This window comes from Neolamprologus brichardi, chromosome 1, assembly GCF_056152115.1.
Source record: "Neolamprologus brichardi isolate AB-2024 chromosome 1, ASM5615211v1, whole genome shotgun sequence".
Taxonomy (NCBI): Eukaryota; Metazoa; Chordata; class Actinopteri; order Cichliformes; family Cichlidae; genus Neolamprologus; species Neolamprologus brichardi.
In genome coordinates this window covers 1,388,890-1,404,368 of record NC_142104.1, presented here as the reverse complement: position 1 = coordinate 1,404,368, position 15,479 = coordinate 1,388,890, and the positions used below count along the sequence as shown (strand labels likewise).

General features: G+C 45.0%; 1 protein-coding gene across 1 annotated transcript in view; it reads right to left on the bottom strand.

The window, feature by feature from the left end:
* bnc1 (basonuclin zinc finger protein 1) overlaps positions 1-9,141 on the bottom strand; it is a 32,960-nt gene extending 23,819 nt beyond the window's left edge. Inside the window, exon 1 of the mRNA XM_006802311.2 lies at positions 9,000-9,141. The gene's annotated coding sequence lies outside the window, so the exon portion shown is untranslated. The remainder of the gene's footprint in view (positions 1-8,999) is intronic.
* Positions 9,142-15,479: the final 6,338 nt, after the last annotated feature.

The following is a 15,479-nucleotide window of genomic DNA, read 5'->3' as shown; positions in this document are numbered from 1 at the left end:
AATATTTAGGCCTTTCATTGTGAGCATTACTTGGCTATGCAGATAAAATTGAGCAATTTTAAATCTGTTTTGTTCGTGGTAACTCAATCTGGCAGCCCATTAGCTTGTCGCTGAATTAGCCTCGGCGCTTGACAGACTTCCGGTTTAGCCGGCGGATATCTGTGCCAAGACTTCCTGTTCCACGCTAATAAGTTCCAAAATGATCGTCAGCGGGCGGCTGATGGGTCTGAGGTACGATTTTGGCTCCACAAACAGATCTCAGGCTGAAACTGGAAAACAGCTCTCAAAATTCTGACTGTTGATGATTCAAAACTGTTTATTCACACTGAGCTGAGGACGGAGCTCCTGAACATTAATGCAGAATCACCTCACATGTGCACAGTTTGTGCCACTGACAGCTCTGCCAACGTCCTTTTCAAAGTGTTTCTACTGAATGAGCTCTTCTGCGAGGACTTTTTCAAGCACATGTTCTGCTCCACCTGTTCATCTGAAAATGATTCATACACAAAACACTTAAACACAACATGTATTGTGTAAATTACACCCACCCACAGACAAAATGTAAATCTAAAATTTAAAAGTGGTTACAAAATATCATTTAATATATAAAATAGCTCCTGAACCCCTTCAAACGCTGCACTTTCCTCTCGTCTGTGTGAAATTTAACTGTTGAAATTATAAATCCATTTTAGGTGATTTTGTAGATGCCTTCCTTAATACCTTAAACCAATTTATTTAACATCAGCATGTTTTTTAAACAGTAATTCTCTGACGACACGCAGCCCTGTTACCGACACCAGCTCACTGCTCTGTGACATGATTGCATTTATCCAGTGACGGATTGAGCGTGTCGCTGACAGACGGAGCCTTTACTGCTGTGTCTGAGTAAATACTGATACTGCAGCTGCTTTATAACCTGTTACCAAACATTACAAATATATATGTGAAAAACAGATAAACTATTAAACTCATTTATCTCATAATAACAATCAAAAATATTCATTCAACCTGTTTAATTTTAATGAATGTTAAATCTAATTCTTTGTGATATTTACATATAAAACAAAATGATAAAATAAATAATTTCAACAGTTTGACTGCGCCGAAGCACGAGGCTGAACAGCGATGTGACGCAGAGCTGAAGTAAAGAACGCACCGCACATCTTGCTCGTGACACAGTGATGCACGGTGGAGCAGCTCGCTGTCCCTGCATGCATCTGCTCCCATGGTTGCACCGACCTAACAGCCTCGCTTTTCTGCTTTTGGGGCAGTCGAGCTTCAGGGAGAGGCCTGATCTCTGCTTCCATCCACAGAGCATTAAGACTCACTGAACGCTGGGATGAAGATGAAGATAATGGGAATCAGATGCTCAGGCCTTCTCACTCACTGTATCCCAGCCCGGTGAACCGTTCTGGACATGTCAAGGTAGCGCTTACCATCATCATCATCACAGCACCGAATGAGGAGGCGTGTTTGGAACAATGGTGATCATCGCTCCCAGCGGAGACTTGAGCGCTGGAGCTGCCCTGGAGGCTTTCTGAGGCACACGGTTGTTATTTTTTCACCCATGTCTAATCTTGGAAAGCTCACGATCGAGCTGGTGGCACCACCGAACAGCGAGTGGGCTAAATATCGAGTTGATTTTGGCAGCTCGGCGAGCATAAACACGTTTTAAAAATGACAGCAGCAGCACTGAGAACAATCGCCGAGATGCAAACAGGCTTCCTTTATACACAATCTGGGACTCATCATCTGTGGGAAGTTCAATAGGAAGCACTTCTGATCGGCTGTTGTACAACAACTGTCAGTGCTGGAAACCTCACACTCATCCTGCATTCCCACTTCAGCTGCAACTGCCATCTATCTGTCAGTCCAACTTTCTGTGCAGCCGTTAAACAGCCATCATTGCTAAACATTCGTTTCCACCCAGCGTTCAGGACGCCTTCCAACACGGATCCATCTCAGTTGCTGGGTGTAGATGAGAGCTGCCGAGGGAAGGCTGTTTCTGGAAACCTGTCACGCTTGTATGAGGAAAACTGATGCGAACCAGCTGGCTGTCTGCTCACACTGCCACTGAAATGATGTGAGGACATCCCCGCAGAAGACATGTGGGACACACCTGCAGGTAAAGCCATTAAACAGTCTGCTGTAAAGCAACGAGACAAGCAGCCGTCCTCCAGACAGTGGAATAATCGCAGGTACTTGATGTCGAATGGTGCTCGTGAGGCTGGAGATCACTGACATTCATAGACTGGAAGATCAATTCTTTTATAGGAAGTCTGAAAATGGATGAGTCTGTTAATTTACCCAGAATCCAACAACGTCATCAGCTTTGACTACACCCATTTGAAAGCAGATCAGCTGCACCGTGAAAACCAACGACCTCGTTCCTGTAACGCACATGTGAACATCTGGAGCTGTGTACCAAGGCGTTTGTGACGTGTCCTTTGTTTCCTGTGGGAATTTGGGGTGGGTCTCCAGTACATCCTCACAATGTGGAGGACGAGTTGAGTTTGGAGGTCAACTCATCCTGCTTTGGAGGTCAGTGCCTCTGACTCTCTGTTAACATGTGAGAGGCAACTTTAGTCTGTCCATGTTCGCAGCAGAACTGTAGCAAGAACATCGCGGTCTAAGCTAACAATGAAAAACACCAAAATCATCCAGGAAAGTAAATCTCCAAAGGTTGATTCTGTTCATCTGGACGCAGCGTTTTGTGGGAGAAACGCTTCAGATTCGGGGTCCTTAGGGACTAGTAAAGCGCTATACAAATACAGGCCATTTACCACTACAAGTCCTCCCCCATGGCCGTCTACACCAAAGTAAAACAATTAAATGACAGAAAACTTCTTTTTATTCTACTATAGAAATGTCTGCTTTTATCAGTAAAATAAATAAATAAATAAAAACCTTTCGGTCCACTTAAGATAAAACGTGGGCTACATACACCACACAGTGTGACACCATTTATCAAAAACCTGCCACTCCTCCACAACAATTCCAAATGTTTTAACCTGACGAGCTTAAATTGCATTGTACATGTCGACATCAAAACCTCAGAATGGGAGGTGCTGAGTCTGATTCCAGCTGCAGGTGTAACCTTCACTGGGCTGCGAGCTGGAGATCCACAGCAAACACACCTCCGAGCCCCGACACCCTCAGCACAAGGACAACATGCTGGATGTAAACTGAATAGATTCTAATTATGTAAAATCAATTTGACCAGTTTTACAGTTTTCTATGTAATTAAATTGCTTTACATGTTGGGCGTGATTGTTTTTCTTTTTGAGTCAAAATCATCAGACTTCTGACTGAGTAACAATAAGATGCGTCTGCTTCACAACCTGATTGTGGCCCACAGTGGGCCAACATTATATTTACATATAATATTTAATAAGTTCTTATGATGAACTGTGGAAAACAGCAATAATAACTAATAACAATTGTAGTGCATATTCACAGCTGTCGTTTGTTGTTCTGTTTACCAATTACATGCAAATAAATGGGAGCATTTATCGTTTCAGCCCAGAATGAAGCTGCGATTTCTTAATTACTTAATTACCGCGGCGCCTGAATTCAGCATCATCAGTTTAGCTGCAGTCTCATAACACAGGGATTTAAATCATTTCATGCTCATTAATAAATGAATAGCTTGCTTTGGTTTGCACTTTAAATTCAAGTTGTCACATGACCCAGATATGGCATCAGATGACTAAAAACAGCGCGGCGCTGCTCGTGCTCTCTCCTCCCATCGCTGCCATCCCGCGCTGTGGCGACAGAGCTAATAAATAAAGCTGCTCCCTCTCCTCTCATCCTTCATCCATCCGTCCATCCATCCCTCCACCCCCCCTCCCTGGAGTCTGGTATTGATCAGACATGTCCACATTAGAGGGAGGGGAGATGCTTTTATGATAATCCACCCACCCTAGCCGCCACTCGTAATGGCTGCATTAGACGCTCATCCCCTCCGCACCCGACACCTGGCCCTCGCTCTCTTCGGACTCACTGTTTGCATTACAACACTGTTTAATGGGCTCTTTAGAGGGGCTGGAGGGGGAGCGGGGGGGGGCCTGGGGGCAGGAAACTTTCCAAGAGTTTCCAGTAGATGAGGACCCAGCAAGGAGCCACTGGGAAGGTCCGGTGCGAGAGTGATAGATGGCACTACGGTGAAGTGGAGGGCGGGGGGGCTGGAAGTGGGGGTCCATTACCTATTACTGAATGCCCTCTCTGTCTAGCCACGCCACTCAGCTGGCTGTCTGATGGCGAACTCTGGGAAGTGGAGCTCTGGACGAGTGCGTTCTCCGACCGAACCCAGACACGGGGTCAATCAATAGCTCTCTCTCTCTCATTACCTTCCAGTCAAGACAATCCCGATACTTTCTGACACAAACCTAAAGAGTCCGTCCACAAATGTGCCTGAGCTCAGCTAGAGATCCAGGCAGGTGGGTCGCCCGTGACGGGAATCACGCCGGGCAGCGCTCTACCCTCACATCACTCAGCAGCCGACAGCAGAGAGAGGAGAAAATACAAGGATAGAGAGAGCCACCTGGACACCATCAGTCTCAGCCAAGGTAAACATCTCCGACATTCCTCCCGGCACACTGGACTACAGGGGTCAAAGGTCATAATGACAAACGAGTGACCCAGAAGCCCTGAGAGGCCAAGAGAGGTGCCTCTGGAATCTCTCAGCAGGGGGACGGAGGACACAGAGACACATTCACCAGGCCAGGAAAAAAAGATAGTTGCAGGGCCGGGGTGCAAGACCCAACCTGCGGCTCCTCAACATGAAGAAGAAACGCCAAGTGAGCGCTGTCGCCTCACCTTTTTCACCATTTCAGCCCATGCCAAGTATCTCCACTTACCAGGTTTGACAAGCTTCTGTTATTGAGCCAAACTTTGAAGGCTAAATCGGACAAGAAGGAAGAACAGGAAGTGGGTGTCGGCTGCAAACCGTTGGACAAATTTCAGCCTAAGCTTCCCGTGGTAGTAGGAAGTCAGTTGTAACTTAGGAATGCATATTGACAATATTTCATGCGTCAGGAATGATGGGTATGTGAGGGGGTGGGGGGCTCCAAGGGTGATGATGATGAGGCACAACTGGAAGCTGTTCTGGACTCTTCCCAGATGTCTGCAATCTATACAATAAACATCAATGTTGGAGCTTTGTGAGCCGGTTATTCCCAGCCAGGGGTACAAACGATCCTGGAGCCGCAGTTAGAGAGTTCCTGCACAGATAAGCTCCAGTAATCTTACAAACGCAAAACTGAAATGATGATTTAGTCAAACAACCGTCAGGAGCATCACGGCTAACGGTATCCATAATAAGGGAAAGACAGTAGAAACAGGAAGACGCTGTAAATGTCCACACAATCTAAATGTAACCAACATGTGAAAACAACGTAACGTAATTATTGCCAGTTATTATTTAGTGACAGTCGCACACACATCTGAGCAGTTTGCTGTCCAACTCCAACAGAACATCAACTGAAGAGAAGAAGAAAAGTTTGAAATAAGTGGACGACCTCTAAAGGCTCCATAAATGTCTAGAATGACGACTTCTGTCATCGAGAGACTAAAAACAGGCAAATTTGGAAACACTCGCTGTCACTGTGACGACGTGTTACGTTTTACTGACAGTAAACTCCTGATACCATTTTTACATGTGAAGGTTTCCTCACATGTGACACATTTGTTTATGTTTCCTATAGTGCTGCCATTTATGTTCATCGTCTCACAGCATTCACACTTCCTGTCTCAGTACAGCTGCTGTTTGGAAATGAAGTTTGCATAAGCAGAAAGAGCAGAGTTACGCACAGCTGGCAGGACAAGTGGCTTGCCAAACACTTGAACCTCGTGTGGTAAATAGCCAGAACTGTAGTAATAGTTGGCACGTTGAGCCGTACTAAGCAGGGACTTGAGAAACTCCAGAAACAGGAAATGATTATAGGACACACATGTGGTGAGGTCGGGCAGATCCGGTGACCTACAGTACAGACAAAACAAAAGCTTAGTAGCTTTTGTTTGGGATCCAATGGTGACACGAAAACTGCACATTTTTCCTGAATTATTCAACTTTTTCATTAGTGAGTTTCACGTATTGTTTGCTGTTAGGAAAAAGTGGTAAGGCACAAGAAAGACGGCGATTTTACAACTTATATAAACTACATATAATACTGCACTGCTAGTGTGTACAAATATATCTGCATATAAGTATCTAAGGTCTTTGTGGCTGGAAGCTTTCTTGGTACTGACCAACCACGTTTGAGGTTGGTCACTGTTAAAGGTGGATGCAGCTTCACACCTGTATTGTTTCTGATGGACTGGAGGGGGCGACTCATCTGGAAGTCTGTGGGAAAACTCTTGGCTCACTCCCTCTGTGTGGTAATTAGTTTGTGGTAATTAGTTTGTGGTAATTAGATGAATTGCACTTTTGTTTTGTAATACCACCAAATCCAAATCTGAAATAATGGTTACTTAGAAAGGCGAGCCACTGTAGCCTTGGCAACCTGAGGTTGTTAAAACTTTTAGTTCAATTCAATTCAGTTTCATTGACAAAATCACAACAACAGTTGTCTCAAAGCGCTTCATACTGTAAGGTCGACCCTACAATAATACATACAGAGAAAAACCCAACAATCATATGAACGCCTATGAACAAGCACTTTGGCGACAGTGGGAAGGAAAAACTCCCTTTTAACAGGAAGAAACCTCCAGCAGAACCAGGCTCAGGGAGGGGCGGGGCCATCTGGTGCGACCGGTTGGGGTGAAGAGAAGGAAGACAGGATAAAGATACGTCTGATGGTGTTTGGTTTAAAGGAGTGATTAAAAATTGTAACTGTAAAGTGCCTTAAACCTGCATTCTTTACAAAGGCCAGCAGGGGGCGACTCCTCTGGCCTCCAGTTTATGGTCTCAGTCTGGTTTCAGGTCTGGTAATGTGTCCATGTTAGCCTAACACTAGCTAACCATCCTAAACTTCACAGATCCTGTTTTCCTGTTTGACTTTATCGTAACGGCCACACTGTGGACTGGACTGTTTTTAACCCTCAGTGGTTCTGAGGGACGACAGACAGGATTCAGGATGTCAGATGGAAGCAGACCAGTTTGGTGGGTAGACAGACTTTATTCTATGGAGGTCCAGACTGTGGCTGAGTGCAAGTAAGCAGAACAGTCTGTATGAACCAGGTCTGAGCAGACAGACATTTAGATTTACAGGGACTGAGATTATTACTCAACAATGCCCCCTTGCCCCGCTCACCACTCAATGAATGTGTTACCGTAATACACTTTATCACTCAGGCTACAATAACGTTGTAGACATCAAGTTCACGTCAAGTTCATAATCATTATATTCCTATTGTGCATATTTATATTAATATGTATACAGAGATGGGCAGCACGGTGCGTGGTGGTGGTTAGCATGTTGCCTCACAGCAGAAGAAGAGTTTGACTCCGCCCTCTGGACGGGACTCTGTGTGGAGTTCTGCATGATAAACAGTCGGATCTTTAGCTTGCAATATAAAACGCCTTGCTCTGATTTGGTGCCATATAAACAAAACTGAACTAAATATTGGCCTTTTCACCTTTGTCAGCTTCAGCTCTTGGGTTTCCAAGCTGACAAATATTCACTTTAAAGTCATCTCTGGTCCTTTTACAGGCGATCTGCCTTCAAAATGCTTTTCAGACAGAGGGTCTCTCTCACTTTAGTGCCTGTAAGCAAAATCAGAGCCAGCTCCAGGCTTGCCGCTGTTTAGAGGAGCCTCTGACCTCTCTGACCTTTGACCTGAACAATCTCTGAACAGCCTCACAGGTACTATTCTGCATTAGTCACTACTATTCTGTCCTCTTTGCTGTCAGCATCAGCTGGTTGTGTAGGCAGATGACAGAAGCTAAGCAGATACACTGCGAGTGAAAATGTGAGTCAGTGTGTGAGAGTTCTGTGACTACAAACTTCATCGTTGTTTGACCTTTGAACTTCGTCCCAGCTTGCTTACGCTCCCTAACACAAACACTCATATTCCCATCCACCACGATGGCGAAATACTTCCCAAGAAAATTCATGGACGCAGTGAATCATACAGGGACATCTGCTACTCTTTCATCCCTCAAAGGACTAAAGTGGGAAAGCAGCACACCGTATTCACTGATATGGGAGATCCAGATGAAAACATTTCAAGATTTTGGCATTGAAGTTGGTTTTCACTGTGTGGTTGTCCAGAACCTGCCTAACCCTGAGTTGTTAGTGACTCAGCACCATCAACATTCCTTCAAATATTTCTCTTTAAAGGTGCAGGTAGTCATTTTGTTCAGCTTTTTTAATTGGAAAAAATGTTGTGCTCATAAATTTACATTGATTAGCTGGTTATAAGCAACCGTATAAGCAAACTTTACGCTTTCCTGCCGATAAACAGATTGATTATATTCTCATCACAACAACAGTTGCCTCAAAGTGCTTCACATTGTAACGTAAAAACCCTACAGTAATACAGAGAAAATGTCTTTGTCTAACAATTTAGCATCCACCTAAAAAAGTAGGTAGGTAATGCAGCTCATAGAGGCTAAGAGCATCAGCCAGTAGCTAGCATCAGCTAACAGAGGGCTAAGGGCAAGCGCCAATAGCTAGCAGCAGCAAACAGAGGCTAACAGCAACAATAGCTAGCAGCAGCAAACAGAAGCTAACGGCAACAATAGCTAGCAGCAACAAACAGAGGCTAACGGCAACAATAGCTAGCAGCAGCTAACAGAGGCTAACAGCAACAATAGATAGCAGCAGCAAACAGAAGCTAACAGCAACAATAGCTAGCAGCAGCAAACAGAGGCTAACGGCAACAATAGCTAGCAGCAGCTAACAAGGGCTAAGAGCAACCATAGCTAGCTAGCAGCAGCTAACAAACGCTAACAGCAACTGCCAATAGCTAGCAGCAGCTAACAAAGGCTAACGGCAGATAATAGGAGATAACAGCATTAACAGACAGAAAAGTTGAGTATATCCTTAACAACTCACCTCAGTCTAGCTGTTATCCGTGAGAAGTGAGCTTCACTGACTTATCGACTCTTTTCAGAAAGTTTTACAGCCTCCTCCAGAGTAAAAACACATGGATGCTCCTCACCTGGCATTGACAGCAGAAGTAAGCCGTGGAGTGACAGCCTCTGTGTGCACTCACTACAGGTGGCCATAGTTTCTGAGGTATCTTGGGGCTATAAAAATAAAAATCACAATATATTTAATTGTCACACATCATGATGAGTTCTTACAAACATTAAATATATATATATATATATATATATATATATATATTAAATATAAAGATTAAATATTGTTTTTAGTACACTTTACTATACAGTGGGATGTGAACTTCTTATTCGCTGCATGCAAATTAGGTTTTTTTTTAACCATATTTTTGCCATGTTACCATGTTTGACCTCATAATTGTGCTGTTTCAGTTTTTGATGATGTGAAACTGAGCGTCAAAACCTTTTGAAAAATAAAACACCAAACACCACCAGTTCCTTTAACACCCAGCAGAGGTTCCAGCACTAATTCAGTCCCCATAGACTCCCATATTAAAATGTCCAACTTGTCCAACATGAAGTGATGTTTGATACTGTAGAATCATCAGGGCCAAAGTGGCAGCCCAAAAATTATGTTTGCATCCAACTTCCTGGAAGTTGCATAAAAACAAAGTTCAGCCGAGTCCCAGTGTGGGACTGTCCTGTTCACAATGTTTTGTTTGACTTTTCTTTGGCGATGTCACCGTTTGGTTGGTTTAATTCCCAAAACATCCTGGTTTTTATATAGTTTGGATAAAAATGGCCCTTTGGGAACATCACACACGTTCTCCTCTGTTGTATTGGAGACCAAGTTTCCGTTCCATGGTTTCCTGAAACAAAGAGCAGCCAGTATCAAAGCAATAGCACAAATGGTAAAATTACTACTTTGAGAAAATAATTGGGGCCTGTCACAGAGAAATTTTCTTCATTTTGGGACCATCAGTGGAACCCTGTGTGGTACTGAGACGGTCCCTGTGGGCCGCTGGTGCCATCACATCGGCCCGGACCACTGCGGTGGATCAGCAGCCTTACGTGCTGCTGCCTTCAAAGAGGAGATCAGTGCTTTTGAAGGGGGAAGCGTTATGTACATCTCTGTCCCCACTTCTGATAGCCATGTGATCTCAGTGGAAACTAAATTAGCAGTCACACACTCCCACTCCCACACGCTGTTAGCAGGCGGCTGGTTGGAGAGCACATCACAAAGGGAATAATTTAATCAGGAGCAGCACCTTTCATAAGCTTTCTCCCAGTGTCATCACATCAGACTGTGGCTGGGGACTAACAATGAGTGGCTTCAGTCGCATGCACACAGACCTTCACGGAGGGCGGGCCTTGTTCAGCTGGCTCACCTCTGGTAGGCTGCTGTTTGTTTCCAAGTGACCCCGCCCATCCGTCAGAGCTGATGAGGATGGCTCTGCATGCATTGGCAGTGTGCACTTATAGTGTTTTATTAATATGCAGCCGTTTATGCAGCTGAGAACTCAGAGTAACGTGTTTACAGCCTGATACAAAAGCTGCTAGCTTCACCCTTTATAACAGCAGCCCACGTGTTTAAAGTTTGGGGCGTGGCCTCTCACAGGTGGATGGTGACAGAGGCGGTTGTAGCTGCTAGCTGTCTGCAACATGGAAGAAGACGACTCCAACACGTCTCCTGCTTCAGTCACTGATTAAATCAGAGCAGCTGGCAACAACTCTGAGGGTGTATCTGCTCCATCATCGTTACACTGATTCATAATGACGTCCAGTGTTGTGTCAGACCTGAACACGAGGCCGTGCGAGGCCGCAGCGGCTCCACAGAGAGAGACCACAGTTATTCGGCTCGTACCGCAGGCAACATGTTTAAGGGCAAACAATGTGTCACATACAGGTGTGTGCAAAGAACGGGCAGTTTAATACTTTAAGCTGACGTGCATCTCTGGGGTCAGGGCGTTTGGCATATTTGCACTTTTCCTCAATTATTCAATCGGTTATTGGCCTTATTAAACAAAAACCCCGGGACAGCCAATCGTGTGTGAGCCTCAGGCCTCAGGAAACACTTATAGTGTCTGTGATAACAGAGGTGGAAGCATAGATGGGATTTTTATGATGTGAATCAGGCTGACATATTGGAACAACCCCAGTCTGACACACATTATTACAAGACAAAGATAAAAATGCACAGTCACGCGGGGGCGACCGGCCGGCGACGCCGCGGCCAGCAGGCCAGCTGGACGTCAGGGACACCTCTGAGTTTGTCTCACATATCAGCACAGATTTAAAAGCAGCTCAAGGATGAACTCAAAGGCTTCTGGAAAAAATAATCCTCATTTCATCATCACTCCTGCTCTCGCTTGATCCCCCGCCCCGGAGGTCATGCAAGTCTCCAGGGAGTTTGTGGAGGTAGGAGAGGTGGGGTGGTGGAGGGGGGGGCGTACCAACAGGTTCATATGGAGGCCTTTGCTGCTGTGACACATTGTGACCTCCCCTGGGCTTTGGGCACAGCGAGAGCTCAGAGAGGGGGGAGGACGGCGGGGAAAGAGGAGGGAGTGAGGGAGGAGAAGAAGAAGAGAGGGCCTGTGCGTGTCTTCACAGTGTTTAGCTGTGATTAGAGCGACCGGCATCTCTGCGGTGGCTGTATATCCATCTGCCGCTCAGGGCCGAGCGGTGTGTTCCCGTTGCCATCCTCATGACCTCAGACCTAAACACACCAATTAACCACCACTGGACTTTCCACTTTCCTCAAAGTCTGGTCCAAACAAACACACCACTACATCTCCCCCCCCCTGCCTCTGCTCATCTCTGATCTGCTGCTTCTCGCTCTGACCTACGAGAGAGAACATCGCCCTCTTTTAGCCAGCGGCAGACACGAGCCGGGAAATACGCACTCGGCAAAAATAGTTCCTCACACCGAACCACAAACGATATCCAAGTTTGTTTAACCTGATGGCTTTGATTACACCTCGCACTAACACGTCAACATTTAACACGTGCCTCATGCTTTTTATTAGACCCCAAAAACTACATACGCTCTTTAATTTTAACGATGACTCTGTTCTTTGTGGAATGATTGTACACCAGATTATTTATCTGTATATAAAGGAAATACCAGAAAGATAAACTTGATGTTTTTAAATGCTGAGCTCAAAATCCAGTGTTTGATACTTGACGTTGTAATGACCGTGAGCAAAATCCTCAAAGGAAACTCGTGTTTCCTTTCAATGACACTATCATATTGTACAAAGGCCAGCGGGGTCCACATCTGCAGCAGGGGGTAGGCAGAGGTAGCACGAGAGAAATGGAGGCTACCAAATGTGGAGTTCATAAGCCGACGGTGCTGCAGCCGATACATTTTTTAAATAAGTCAGAGAGGCTTCGGTAAATAAAACGCCTAAAGTTACGAGCGCTCAGCTCAGGTAGAGGCGCTTCCCCCCGTCCCCTGCGCGAGGATAATCCTGGCCTTTGTCTTTTTCTAAAACTTCCCCATATTTGAGGAGCTGTCAGCAAAAACCAAACAATGTGGTTTTTTTGCTGCTGCTTTTTAGCTCACGAGTAACTGCTGAGTCTGTGGCGTATAAGTCTCACCGTGTGAAACGTGCACAATGTATAAAAGCAATAAAACATCGAGTCCTTTATGTAATGTGCTGCTGTCAGGTTTGTACAGACGATGCCAGTAGGCTGTAAATCATTTTCCGGTAGTTTCTTGTGGCTTTTGTACATAAAGCCGTGCATATGAAGAATGTAACGCGTCATTGACTCGACATCTAGAGGGTGTGTGTAGTTTTGTAATCTCAGCCAACGACGGGGGGGGGGCTTGTGAATACGCCAGTGAAAACAGCTCGTGGTTTGGACGGACAGAGTCACTTTTGAACAAATTACATTCAATACACACAATTTTATTTCAATTAAACGTCATGTTTAGACCTGCTTCCGATTCTCTTGGGGTCGGGGCTGCTGATCGTCGACGCGCCGTGATCCATCTCACGTCTCCCTAGCTGCGAGGGGGGATGATGATTCCAGTTAAAGCTTTAAAGTCTGCGTGTGGAAGCACAGGCACAGAAACAGATCACCTCAGGCTCTGTGTTGTGGCACGGCTGTGTCAGGGCCGTGTTGGGACTTGTAGCAGCAGAGTCTTGACACTGAGCCCAGCAGCACCTGAGGGCCCCTAACATGCAACGGTGGCCTTGTCAAGGCACAAAGAGACGATGGAACCATTCGTCCCGTCTGCTGGGGCCGAGACAGGGACGGTTACGGTCGGCGTTCAGAAATGGTGGCTTACGCTCCGTTTATTATAAAAACTGTGAATACCATGTCAAATAAATCAATATCAGAACTGCTGGAGTTTAGTTTCATCATGGTGCGGATATCTCACATCTACTGACGGAGTTCTTTTTTCCCACTTTCATCATGAGTCAGTTATTTTATATTTTTGATGCAACATCTCCCTCTGATGATTTACCACTTTGATGTGTTCCTGTGATCCTGGGATCTGGTAGGGTCTCCCATGGAAAATTGCTCCCAGAAGAGGCTTTCAGAGCTCTTTAACCTCACAGTGTTTAAAACCTCCATTGCTGGTGGTAACCTGGGGACCCTCTGGTGGACTGCAATGGTGAGGGAGGCCATCAAGCTGAAGAAGGAAGCTTTCCAGGCTTGTTTGGCCCAGCGGTCCTGAAGCAGTGGACAGGTATTGAAAGGCCAATACCTGTCCGCTGTTGTGGAAACAAAACCTCAGGTTTAGGAGGACTTTCAGCAGGCCTCAATGACGTTCTGGAAAGCCATTCAGCAACTCAGTAAGGGAAAGGATGGCTGGGTTCAAGCCATGTTCTGGGGAGGAGGTGGAGGGAGCACTCTGACAAGCTCCTGAGCCAAATACAGTGTCCTATTTGGAAGAGACGAGCCTGAAGACTCCAGAGAAACTTGTGAATTACACTGGCAGAGATTGCTGGGGTTGTTTAGAAGCTCCCTGTTGGCAAGGTCCTACCAGGAAGTTCCTCATCCAAACACCAGATCAAGAACGGATGACATTCACCCTGAGATGCTAAAGAATCAATGTGGGGGTGTGTTGGTGGACTAAACTGCTCAGCCTCCTGGGGAAAGTTGCGTCACCAATTCTGACGTCACATCGTGTGTCGAGCTCAGAGGCAGACACGAATAAAACGTGGTTCAAATATCCGCCACATTTATCCTCTACATGCCAGACAGTCCTGATTTAGATAAAGGGCTTTAAATATGTTTGTTTTCATCCATGACATCCATCTGTGGACAGATCAATCTTTAGCTGAATGGACAATTCACAGCTGCTGCTGGTTCTTGTCAGTTGAACATTATCTTCTGAATTTTCTCGAGCCAATGGTTAGGTTACATTTTAACCACATGCTAAACAAGCCTAGCTTAGATTAAACCATCTAAACTAGAAGATGTAACTCTTCAGCTTCTTTGTCAGATGGTTTTGATTTGATACGCTGAATCTGCAAAGATTTCCTGTAAAAGTGTAGCTGTCATGTATCTAACATCACAGAGTTCACTAGGTAAGCTGCTTTAGCTTATAGTTGTTTTGCTTTGCAAGCCACTTTGCAACCCACCTCCTGCTGTTTCTGCTCTCGCTGCCTCAGAACACCAAATATAAATGATCACAATAACAATCAGCGTTTGACCGCATTGTGTCAGATCCTGTTATTTGCTCTGTGAGGACCAGAGATGGGTAATCCGATTACTTTTTTCGAGTAACGAGTAAAGTAAGGGATTACTATTGCAAAAACGGTAATTAGATTACTGTTACTTTCCCGTAGGAACGCTGCGTTACTGCGTTACTAAAACCGTGATTTTTTTTGCGAGTATGTCTCATGACAGTGACGTAAGCGAGTGTGACGTTCGTGACAACAGCTGTGTGCAGATCAACAATGGATCATATATCGAGTGCAGAGAGAGTATGAGCGTGCAGCGTTTAAAGCGTGGAAGTACTGACCTTACTTTGAGTTTGATTCCATAAAAAGTGACAAAAACATTAGTGTCCGTTGTGCGTGGGAAGAAAACTTCTTTTTACAGCGAAAAAACCCCTAAACTTCCGAACAAGCACCGAGTAGCTACGACGTAATGGGAAACTCACAGAGAAACTCGCGGATTCTTCCACTGACCGCTGCACACCTGCACCAGGGTAAACCTCCGCCTACCCCACTCCTGCTTTACAGGTGAAAATAGAGCAACAGGACCGCTAGTCTTTGACTTTATTTATTTTCTGCTGTGTTTTATTTGAATCTATTTGAAAGACTGAGTGTAAACACACAAAATATTTTATTTTATGTGCTGGAATGTGCAGAAAATAGGTTTAAATGTTAAACTAATTTCTTCCAGTCAGAGAATGTTGCAGATAATTAAATTTTTGCTTGATGCATAAAGTTAAAAGATTAAAACTAATAAAACAAGTTTTAAAAAGAGACTTTTCCATTTGATTACATTT